The sequence below is a fragment of the Manis javanica genome, chromosome 10, assembly GCF_040802235.1.
Source record: "Manis javanica isolate MJ-LG chromosome 10, MJ_LKY, whole genome shotgun sequence".
Classification (NCBI taxonomy): Eukaryota; Metazoa; Chordata; class Mammalia; order Pholidota; family Manidae; genus Manis; species Manis javanica.
In genome coordinates this window covers 82,372,991-82,385,930 of record NC_133165.1, presented here as the reverse complement: position 1 = coordinate 82,385,930, position 12,940 = coordinate 82,372,991, and the positions used below count along the sequence as shown (strand labels likewise).

The 12,940-nt window shown below is 41.6% G+C and overlaps 1 pseudogene; it reads right to left on the bottom strand.

Moving 5' to 3' along the window:
• Nucleotides 1-3,786: 3,786 nt before the first annotated feature.
• Nucleotides 3,787-11,133, bottom strand: LOC140843879 (olfactory receptor 6C74-like; annotated as a pseudogene).
• Between the last annotated feature and the right edge of the window lie 1,807 nt (nucleotides 11,134-12,940).

The following is a 12,940-nucleotide window of genomic DNA, read 5'->3' as shown; positions in this document are numbered from 1 at the left end:
CTTTAGTACAGGAGCAGCTTGCTGCCAAGCATATTCAGGCCTCTACCTCCCCCTGGAACACACCTATTTTTGTGATAAGAAAGAAAACAGGGAAGTGGAGGCTTTTACATGACCTTAGAGCTGTAAATAAGCAGATGGTGCTTATGGGCTCAATACAACTGGGTTTGCCACTGCCCATGGCCCTGCCTAAGGATTGGGAAATGATAGTTGTGGATATCAAAGACTGTTTCTTTTCTATCCCCCTTCACCCTGAAGATTGTGCCAAATTTGCCTTTACCATACCTGCCATTAACCATGACCGCCCAGATGAGCGCTATGAATGGAGAGTATTACCGCAGGGAATGGCCAATAGCCCCACTATGTGTCAACTATATGTGAGTAAGGCTTTGTCAGTTGTCAGAGGAAAGTTTCCTAACATGATCATCTATCATTATATGGATGACATCCTTTTGTGTCATGAGAGCAGCAGGGAGCTAGAGCAAGGTCTCTGTTTCTTGCAGTCGCACTTCCAAAAATGGGGCCTGGCTATAGCCCCAGAAAAAATCCAGAAGACTAGTGCCAAGAGTTATTTAGGAATGAGATTAGAAAGCACCCTGGCCAGACCCTTGAAAATAGTTATAAGGACAGATCACCTAAAAAATCTTAATGATTTCCAGAAACTGCTTGGTGATATAAATTGGGTGTGACCCTACCTAAAGCTTACTGATGAAGAGCTCCGACCTCTCTATGCTATACTGAGAGGTGACCCAGATCTAACATCACCCCGCTAACTCACTGATCAGGCAATAAGGGCATTGGAACTCATCCAATCCCGTTTAGAACTTGCTCAAGTGGATAGAATAAATTATCAGAAACCTCTTTCCTTTATTACGCTTCCCAGCAATCATAGCCCCACAGGCATGCTCTGGCAAGAGGGACCCCTTCTGTGGGTGTATTTAGCTCATTCACCAGGAAAGACGTTGATTTGTTACCCACAGTCTATAGCGGACTTAATCCTCAAGGGAATCAAGGCGGCAGTCAAAACCTTTGGAATAGCGCCCTCTATTATCATAACTCCATACTCAGTGACACAGTTAGAGTGCCTTGCCTCTTGTTGTGACACATGGGCCATTGTACACACCGTCTCTCAAGCCTCCTTTGCCCGAGAAACACCAGACATAAACCCATACCTAAAGTAAGAGTACTGTTCACTGATGGTTCTAAAACTGGCATTGTGGCCATAGTCACTGATGGTGGCTCGTGGACCTTCAAGTTCGCGACTACCTTTGCCCAACAGACAGAACTATTAGCAGTGATGCAAGCATTTGAGCTCTTTCCAAAGGAACCCTTTAACCTTCTATCAGACAGCCAGTATGTAGTGAATGCCATCTCTGCAATAGAGTGCGCAGGTCACATTAACCCCTCCTCATCCATCTTAAATATTCTTAGATGCCTACAGCAGATAATTTGGGACCGTTCAGACCCCTTCTTCATTGGACATATAAGAGCTCATACCTCCCTTCCGGGGCCCCTCGCCGAGGGAAACCATCGCGCAGATTCCCTGACTAGGGAATCTACTATGTTTGTGGTAACAGACCCTGCGGAACAGGCCAATCTATTTCACAAGAAATTTCACGCTAATGCCACCACCCTCTGCCTGAAGTTCCAGATCACTAGAGAACAGGCGAGAGCCATAGTGGTCAGCAGCAAAGTGGTGTGTATCGCTTCTTCCCCCTACCCCCATAGGGGTTAACCCAAAAGGATTGCTTCCCAACCACATTTGGCAAATGGATGTCACTCACATCCCCAAATTTGGCAGGATGAAATATGTTCATGTGTCTGTGGACACCTGCTCAGGTGTTATCTTTGCATCCTGCCACACGGGGGAGAAATCTTGGGATGTCATTTCCCATTGTTTGCAAGCATTTTTGGCCTGGGGAAAGCCCAAGCATCTGAAAACGGACAATGGGCCAGCGTATTCATCCAAACCATTCCTTACCTTTGTCAAAACTCTAGACATCAAACATACTACTGGCATTCCCTAATCCTCAGGGTCAGGGTATGGTGGAACTCACCCACCTCACCCTCAAGAATGCCTTATATAAACAAAAAGGGGGAGTAGGAGAAGACTTTAGATCCCCCAGAGACAAATTAAACATCATATTATTCATTTTAAACTTTTTAACACTGGACAAAAATGGCCGCAGTGCAGCAGAGCGGCACGGCCAACAATCCAATCCAAAACACATGCCTAAAGTTTTGTGGAAGGATGTGTTGGAAGGAACATGGAAAGGCCCGGACCCAGTGATAATCTGGACCCGAGGCTTGGTTTGTGTTTTACCACAGGACCAGCAGAACCCAGTTTGGGTGCCTGAACGTCTGATACGCAGAGTGGAAAACCCCGGAGCGGAGGTACAAGATGATCGCACTGCTTCTGCTCCTGCCGTGGATCCTACAGCAGGCAACGGTGGAGCCGAGAATGCTGTGGGGAGTGGTGAAGGCGTGGCCTCTGCCACTCCCGGTACAAGAGAGACTTTGGCATCTCTGCAGCCATTGCCTTGGCCATTGCCACCTCGGTGGCCGCTGCAGCTGCAGCCACCGCTGCGCTATCACCATTCCTACGGCAGAGATGCTGAATGGTCTGTCCCAGGCCACTGCCTCTGCAATGACAACGCAGAATGTCATCAATGGCCATTTTAAGAATGGGATGGCCTTGGTCAACCAATGCATGAACCTTCTTCAAGAACAATTGGACCTCTTGGGGGAGGTTTTGTCTGTGGGCTGCATCCATTCTTATACGGGGGTGTATTACTGGTATTCCTTTTCATAATTATTCTAAAGCTGCCAACTTGTCCAGACACTTAGGCAAGATGTTAACCACAAATTGGTCCAGTGAGCTTGATGAGCTCACCACTCAGCTACGGTTAGAAATTTTGAATGTTAGCTCCAAGAAGGTAGAGATGCTCTCCGTAGCTCAAATAGCTGAAGCTGTGTTAAATGCCACCAAAGCCTGGTCAGGTGTAGGTGTCATAGGAATATTGGCAATTGTGGGCCTCCTCCTGCTTGGGAGGAAAGTCTGTTCCATACAAAAACAGCAACGGGGAGAACGGAAGGTCCTGTTGCAGGCCATGCCAGCGCTAGAGGAAGGCATCTCCCCTAGAGTATGGCTTAATATGCTGGATCAGTAGTCAAGGACGGGTAAGATCGGGAGCTGCGCATATCAACCTAAGACAGGGCGCAGACCTAAGTTGTCTGTTGCCTGAGGATGGGTAAGAATTCCGCAGACTCCAGACGACCTAAGACAGGCATGATCCCGACAGCCCTTTGGTTATAAAACAATAAATGGGGAGATGTGGAGGCCCGGCCTACGGCCGAGGCTGAGCCCCACTTTAGCAGGACAACGCCCTAAAGATGGCGCCTGCTTCCTAGACACCACCCTTCCTGGCCCTACAGCTCAGTGCATAAGGAAGTCTCCATGACTGGCTTGTCCCCATTTCCATGCTTGTGCTCATAGCATGCTTTTCACATGTTTCCAATAAGACTGAACCTGGCGTGTGATCAGTCAGCTGATTGGCTGGGATATGCTATATAAGCTGCTGCCCTGGAGGAGGTGGTTGTGGTTGTTGTTTTTGCTTTTGCCTTTCGCTAGATGGATGCTCGGACGCCCATAATAAAGGTTCCTAATGAACCAGGCCTTCGGTGATCGTTCTCCTGCTATCGCCCTAGGTGGCGGGACGCGATAATTGGATACACTGGTATTGCCAGGGTCCCTTTGTTTGTTTCTTTACATGTGATGCAATAGGATATTCATTTGTTTGGGAGAGAAACAACCCTGTGTATCATATTAATGAAGGCGTGTTTCACCTTTTGGTTCCATAAGGTGTAGATAAAAGGGTTCAAAAATGGTGCAACAGAGGTATTGAGAACTGCAATTCCCTTGGAAAAAGATACTTTTTGTTTCACTGGAGGTTTAACATATATGAAGATGCAGTTGCCATAAGAAAGGGAGATCAAAATCATGTGAGAAGAACATGTTGAAAAAGCTTTTTTCCTCTGGTTAGCGGAAGGGAGTTTTAGAATTGTTAATACAATATACGTATATGATATTATCACCATTACCAGGGTGAACAGGAGTGCCATCACAGCAGAAATGAAACCCATTGTCTCGGTGAGCTTTGTGTCTGAGCAGGAGATCTGCAGGAGGGAAGTTGAGTCACAGTAGACATGATCAACAATGTTGGAGTCACAGAAATCAAGGTTTAGGCCCAAGAGGAGAGGTATAAAGATGGTAAAGAACCCAGCAAGCCAACAACAGGAGACAAGCTGTGTGCAGATTTTGGTGCTCATGATGGCTGTGTAACGCAGGGGCTTACAGATGGCAACATAGCGGTCATAGGACATGGCTGCCAGCAGGTAAAATTCACATGCTGCAAGAAGGAAGGCAAAAAACACTTGAGCTGCACAACTGTTATAGGAAATGGTTTTGTCCCGGTTGCCATCATCACCAGCAATTTAGGGATGCATGTAGTTGTGAAGGAAATTTCTAGGAAGGAAAAATTCCAAAGGAAGAAGTACATGGGGGTCTTGAGGTGAGGATCCAGCAGGGTGAGTGTGATGATGATCAGATTGCCGGTGATGCTGAGCAGGTAGGTGAGCAGCAGGAAGGTAAACAACACCGCCTCCAGCTGTGGATCATCAGTCAGCCCTGCTAGGATGAGCACGGTCACTCTCGTGTGGTTCCCCGTTACTGTCCTCTACTTGTCCAGGTCTAAATGAAAAAGAAAAAAAAGAATAAGAAAATGACGATCCCAAAGGGAAAGTTACATGATAATAGTGGTTACGGTGATGTTTCAGCTAGAGCAACACAAGTCTCATTCATGTTCTAGAGATGGTCATGGCAGGAAGAACAGTAGTTTGCCTTTTGAGGGTATCTGGACAGAGTTCAATCTTTAGTTTGCAACAGAGAATAACCAATATGATGGCAGTAAAATTTCTCCATTTTTATTTGAATAAATTATAGGGAAATTAAAGGGACTTCTAAAACATAGAATGAAATTTTCTTCTCTCTTGCATTTATGCAAGAGTTTGGGATGGAGCTATTTCTGTTTAATATAAGAAGTTTGCATATTAGGAGACAATCTATACCTGTTATTAGAAGTATTTTAGCCCATGTTTGCATTTACCTCACCCACTCACCTACCCACACACATACACACACATTTCACTTATCTCTGTTATGATCACTACCCTACCTACATTGTACCCTGAGAATATCAGTAACCACAGTGGTAATTTCAGTTTTCTAATGCATGTTGTGGAGATGAGAATATACCAGTTAAAATGAAGTGAAAAATGAGAGGAAGGATATAGTAGCAGATAGAAATATAAAACTATGTGTTCAGGACATTGTATGAGTTGTGAGAGGAAAAGAAAAATAAGATAAAAACAAAACTTGTGGAAACCTAGAGAAGTAAGAAGGGTTTCTTAGAGATAGGAGAGTGAGTCTGATGAAAAATTCAAAATAATATTAAAAATATGTTAATGAGTGAGTAAAATTTTGAAAAATTTAAAAAATGTAAATTAGTAAGTAAATCTGTAACTTAGTAAGTTAAAATTTTGTAAGTAAATATTTATAAGAAGAAAATATTTACCAATGATATTTCCCTCCACCTATTTCTTTTCTTTGTGTTTATTTTATTTTGTTCTTTGTATTAAGCATGGCCTAAAAGAGATGAAGAATGAGTGTTTGGTAACTATTGAACACATAATATCAGAATAGTGGTGACACAACTTTTTGGGGTGACACAAACTTTTCCCTATGATAGGATATTCAAATGTTTGGCTAACACATACTTAAAATGTTCATTATAGAATACTGTTCTCAATGCCAGGTACATATTGAGACAGTTGTATTGTTTGGTTTGCACAGCTAGTGAATTGAAGATCAGGATTAATTCGAAAGAGTGTGTTTTCCAAGTGTCCTTTCAAGAGTACATTTTCTGTAAATAATTGTAGGACAGATTTTAGTGTGTTTCTTTAAAAAAAGGATTAATAATATCTCTAAAGAAAATTGTATTCCTTGGTATCTAAATCATCAAACACAGAAAAAGGTTAAAGTTTAGTGATGGACCCTAGATAACATAATGTTTTCTGTCTTGACAATATCAAGGTCATTGTTTCCAACCTATAAGCATGCATTAATTTAGAAAAGGCCATACATAAAATAAACATACAAGGTAAAATAAAAGTTTTTTCCTGTATCATCTAGAGGAGTTCATAGGAGGATACTAAGATACAAAAAATGAGAACTTCTCTCAAAGTTATGTTAATCGTGTACACAGTTTGGATGAGAAGGGATGAGGGTCATTTTTCCCTTTACATTCACACTCCTTGTACATTCACGTAACTGTGAAGCAATTACTACACATCTTCCCTCATTTACACAAATCACACCTATGGCAATATTGCAGGAATGCATATATCTAAAACACTTAATTAGAATTGTTCTATGTCAATTATAGAAACTACTACTAAAACACACTGTAAAAATTAACAAAGGTCACATAAGCAAAGCATTAGGAGGCAGGCCTGTGAATACGATACATTTAGTTGTGTTGCATATTGTGACTATCAGATAAATTAAAAGGAACAGTTTTTCAATACTAAATTATCACTGTATTCCATTTGTCTTCTTTCACCATTTTCCCTAAATCAAAATTTTAAAGGTTAGAAAAAATAACATTAATGAGGTAAAGATAAAATGAGACAAAAATTGGTTAAAATATATCTGACAGGAAATATGGATTTCAAATTTTAAACATACCGATTCTTTTCATCTTCTTGAGTCCTAAAGCGGTCTGCCAAAAACACTTAGAAGATGAAACACCATTTTTAAAAAGATGTAATATGCACAGATGTCTTTTTTCAAACGAAATTTAACTTCTGCTTCCATATTTAGCTATTTCATCATCCTGCCCTACAGAGCACACCGGCATTCCACTCCTCTCTGGTGGATCTCACGCTAACCACCCTCTGTGTCTGTTTTTCTTGTTATAAGTGGCAGCTTTATACAGGTTTTGTTGTTGTTTTCTACAGATTTCAGACTAGTGTATTAAATTTCCCCATTACTTCCATTTACTTAGTCATGTTTTAAGTACTTTTCTAAGTATTATTCACAGTGCCATATAAATTAACCAGCACTAATCCCATGGAGTAATTGTGCTGTCTGTACCCTGAAGGAAAACAACCAAAGATTATGAAGAATTCTCAGCGGGATATGAGATGCAAGTATACCAATCCCATAGGATCAAAAATTTATATGTGTACCAGGGCTTTCCCCACGCATTAAATATTTTTTAAAATAACCACTGACAAAGAAAACACTTATTTAAACTGTTGCCAGAGAATTCAATAGAGATTTCCTTAATATATGCTTACCTTCCCACACACTGATGTTTTGTGATTCTATGTTTAGAAATAAGGATTTGGAAGCAAAATGAAAATATTTTAATCCATAATAAAGAGTAACAATATAAATTGGAAAATTTATCCTGTCACTGAAAAAATTGTACCTCAGGCTAAATGCACCATGATTAATTCTCCAGATACACCTTGCATCTCCGGTCCTGTATGCCATTCCATTCCTATTCTGAAAGCTGTCTTTCCTCCAAATAGTGGTTTGTGATATTATGTAGTGGATCTTAAAGATTTCATAATTTCAAAGCATTCTCCACTTCTGTATTAATAGGCTATTTACATATGGCTATAGTTAGCCTTCCTTGCAACTTATTGTAGCCATGTTACTAAATTCTGTTAAAAAATGTAAACAGAGATAACATGCAGTTTCCTGGGATTATTACTTGATTGGTCGGGCTTGCTCTCCTTTCCTTCTTTACCCTCTCATTCTTGCAATGAAGACAGGTGAGAAGCCCCTGGGAGCCATGAGTATGAGCAATCACCCTACGGATGGGGAATCAATAAGAAAAAACACACCCAGGTTCTGGACACCATTGCAGGCCACACCAGATCAGAAACACAACGACTTCATGGAAGAGTTTCAACATACCAGACTGACCATTTAAATAAGATAAAAATATTTTTGTTGTTGTTAAACCTTTGGGGTATTTGTTTTACTCATATCCTACCAAATCTTTGTTATTATCAAAACCTGTTTCCTAGGACTTATATTTCATATTTGTTTAATTTCTTTACTGTGTCCCATAGTAAAGAACATATGTTCATATATTTTTTGTAAGAATAATTCTGAATATTTCTAATTAATTTTCCAGTACAAGAACTCCTGTTCTCTACTTCCAAATATTGGGTAGAGTTTCTTGAGAACATCAGTACTAATCATTTAAAATAATTTATCCTGACACACAGGTAGAAGCAGACAACCTCGACCAAACCATGTGAAATGATGTGAGATGATGAATTAATTGTGCATATTGTTAGGGTATAAGATGTCAGTGGCTCTACTAAAGGCCTAGGTACTTACCCAGGCTCTTCCACTTTGGCAAATCATAGCTTCAAGCTTTTGTCTACAGAGACTAGAAGATTGCAGGAGTTTCCTTTTAGATTCTAGGATTCTTCCTCAGTGTGGAGAAAATCGCAATTATTTCCAGAATCCCTTGCCTGGCTTTAGCACATCTCCATATCAGCAGGCATTTCCAAGGGGTGGAGAGCAGTTCATCTCCCTATCAATGGGTAATTACCTGCGTGAGGAAGGGCTTGTCTGGACTTGAGAGATTGAGGGGAGTATTCGCTCACTTTTGCCACAGGAGGAGAGAGAGAGAGACACCGGATGGCTGTTTGTAAGCAATAACTGGGTTTTAAACTTTAGTTCTCCCGTTGACTGATTTCGGTTTCAGCTAGGTATTTTGCCACGGGATTTCCCCTCCCCAGACAGAGGCTAGGAGACTGCAGGAGTTTCCTCTTAGATTCTCAGCTTCTCCATCAGTCAGATGTTACTCTGTACTGGTGGCCTCAGTCTTCCATTGCTTGCCACTAAGGATTCATCAAATGAGTTTAGGGAAGTAACATTGCAAAATGCCAGGCTCTTGAGTCATTAATTCCCTTTTATAGGGTTTTTATTGTCTCTAAGAAAGGTCTTGTTTGCACTGACAGATGCATTCACAGAATTCCGTTGGTTTCTCCCCAGCCCCATGTGAGAGGGGAAAGCAGGGGCCCACCATTTCCTGCTGGGACATGTTCTACATACTGCATACAAAAGAGCGAGAGGCTCTAAGAGAAAGTTACAGAATAGGGGGCATCCACTTAGTCAGTGCCCTGCACTCCTAGGCCCTGGCCTCTCAAGTCCTCACTGATTTTTTTGCACTAATGACACAGCAGTTTGGGTTGATGTTTTAGAGGGCAGCTTGTTTTTCAACTGTTTTATTTGGGAAAAATCTACCCAGTTCCTGTGAATGTACATATATTGTATTATCAGTATACTATTGTCAAAATAAAAGACATACTGAAAAAGAAGCATTGGTACATTACTATTAACTAGAGACCTAAATTTATTTCTATTTCAATAGTGTTCTCACTAATTTCCTTTTTTTATTATAGCATCTAGTCCAGGATACTACACAGCACTTACTCATGTAGTGTCCTTATTGTCATCTGGACTTTGATTGCTTTTCAGTCTTTTCTTGTTCATTTACTTGTCAGTTTGGAGGAAACTTGTTGTAACTCTGGTGGGAAAATATTTTACAAGCCTGGGGCACATTACCTTTGAAACTGAAAGCAGTCAGGGAGAAATAAGATGGGATACACCCATTAATTGCTTATAGTCAGTCATCCACTTCTGCTCACCTGTGTCTCTCATGACCCGGCTACAAAAAAGGGATGCTGATGTTACCATCCAGCTACATCAGAGGCAGGCTTTCCTTCAAGCCAATGTTCCTGGGCCAGTGTGTCTGCTTCATCAGTCCCTGGGGATGCCAAAGGCAAATGGCCAGTCACATGATATACAGTAACAGTTTTAGTCTGACCAGAGGCCCATAGGTCTTGCCACAACTCATGCCCCCAAGGGGGTCAGTGACCAACCATCCAGTTGACATGGTACCATGTTGGTAACCACAGGGTCAAGCCCTGATAGACGGCCCAGCCGTCGGTGCAGACAACTATAGGGGAGGGCTCCTGTGTGATCATGAGCCATACTGACCACAGCTCAGCCCCTTGACTGCTCTTCCTTCTTCATCTTTCATCCATATTGTCTCAGTCTTAGGATGGAAAGACACAGCTCTCCACTTTGGGGGCTGCCCATGACTGGAGGCATCTGTGTACCAAGCATCTTCAGGTATGTGGCATTCCCTCCTAATAAGGACTCTTGGCTACCAATGACTCAAAAGCAAGTTCCTCCTGTTTTCCACTAGTATACATCACTGGCCCAATAAGTGTTGGAGTTGTCCACTTAAGGTGCCATTGGAGAGGGCACCACACTACTTTAAGTATGCACCCCATTTGGCCAGTGCAGGTATCTGTGCCATGCCACTCCATGCCTTTGGGTCCAGTCTCACACCCACCCCACAGTGGAACAGGTGGTTACTACCTTGGTCAGAGCCTTTTGTGTGGAGAGGCTGGTGCCCCTGGAGGTGGCCTTGACAGCAATTCTGCCCTCAGCTCCGCCCCCTCATCTTCCTCTGACATCTCCTCGACCACATGGAGGGCTCAGGGCCCTGCTCCTACCCCCCCACCCCCACCCACCTACAGCCTCCTGTAACACAAATCATCTTGCCCCCTCCTTCTTCACTCTAACACATCTTCCAGGAGCAGGACCTGTTCTCAGTAACTGTCTTTCTTTCTTAAGGGCATCCCATAGGTAATCACCCAGCATCCCCAGGTGAAGCCAAAGTGTGTCTCTCTCCTCAGTAAGCCTTTCTGCTATCTCAAGAAACAAATATCCCACAATCCCAGCTTCTACACGGCCACTCAGGGCCTCTAAGCAGTCTTCTATGTCACGGAGGGTTAATTCCATAGCTTCCAGTGTTTCCACCCTTTGCCAATTCTGGGGAAGAGAGCACCCACCTAGGATGTGCTTTACCATAGACCAATTTCCCACTGGGGTTTCCCCAGGAGGAAGCCCCATGAATAGAGTGTTCCCGGGTTAAGCTGTACCCTCCAACGCTGCCAGAGGTAAGGGTGAGTCATCACCCCTACTGCAGAAGCCACTGAGGCCTCACCACCATCCACTTGGGCATTTCTGCTATCTCCTTACCTTTTCTAGGGGCAGTCCACCTAAGCATCTCACATATGAAGACAAATTTTGGGTTCAGAGGTCTTGCTGACTATCACCAGGTGTAACTCTTGGGGGGAAATATTTTCCCAGCTGGGAGCAAATTACCTCTGAAACCAAAATCAGTCAAATGGAGAAATAAAGTGGGAGAACCCCATTTACTGCTTACAAGCAATTGTCCACTTCTGCTTGCCCATATCTGTCACAACCCAGCTACAAAAAGGGACCCCACCCAACCTCTTGGGTCCAGATATGTCCTCACTTCCCATTGCAATCACCTATCTATGTCTGGATGGACTACTTCTCTCCACCCCTTGGAAACACCTCTTGATATGTAGATGCACTAAGGCCAAAAGAGATTCTGGAAATATCACAATTTTACCCACAATTATCAAGCAATTTTAAAAGTGCTCCTCAATTTGGAGTTCTCTCTTTTTTTACTAAGTAATAGATTAGTGTTCTGTATTTAGGTAAAGAACATAAGAATGACCAAAAATGCTTATCATCCCATCATATCAGAGGGCAAATGACATCACCATGACTTATCACTGTTAATATTTTCCTTGACAACTTGTTTAAGGTATAGTTTTCCAGTTAAAAAAAATGTTATTTTTCTCCTATCTATAATATTTTCTTGGCAACTAATTACTAAATAGCCCACATCAAAGGAGGGGAGAAGGATTAATAAGCTTCACTTCCTGGAAGGGGTAACTGTCTGTCTGTCTATTTACCTGCCTACCTGTATTTGGATTCTTCCATAAGGAAGATCAGTTCCTTCTCCCACACTTATTTGTGTTACTGCTCACTCATGTCAAATTTCTGCAATTTTCCTTTAGACTTTCTCCTTAATAGATTATTTAAAAGTATATTTTCTAACTTAAAAATACTTGAGTACTTTTAAAACCTTTTGTCATTTTCCCACTGGTTTAGAACATACACTTCAAAATGGTCTACCTCAATTTATACCACTTCCCTTGAAGTGTAAGCAAGTTATGATCACATATTCTTAAAACATCCCTCTCATCTCTGTTGTATTTTTGCCATTAACTTCATTTCACTAAGTAGCCAAAGCATTATTACCATCAGTGTTTTGGCCACTTAAATTGTAGAGCAATCAAAATGAGAAAATACATCATATTGTATCCTCCTTTGCTCCATTTTTGAAACTCACTATTCTTTGAAGAAATTCAGTTTTTTGACATATCATTTTGATTTTCCTGGAAGGAAATCCTTTAACATCTCTTGTAAGGTAGGTTTGCTCGCAATATATTCCTGCTGTTTTGGTTTATCTAAGAAAATTTTAATTTCACTTTCATTTATTTATGTACAATTGTAGGTCATCACTCGTCTTTCTGCTCTCAGTGCTTCTGAACAGAAGTCAGGGCTAATTGTTATTCCTGTTATTATGTAGGGAATGTGTATTTTCCCTTGTTAGCCTTCAAGAGTTTCTTTTTGTCTTGGGTTTTCATCAGTTTGTAGATTCATATTCCTAATTATATATTTTTTATTTTCTGTTTGTATTCTCTGAGCTTCCTCAATCTACTCTTTCAAATTTGTCAACAATTGTGAAATGTTTTTAGCCACTTTACATAAACACACATACACACACAGACACGAACACACACACACATAATTTGGAATCAGAAGAGCTCTATCATTAAGGTGAGTGACTTGACAATAAGGACTATAAAGAAGGGCTTCAGATGTAGTCTTAGAATTTTA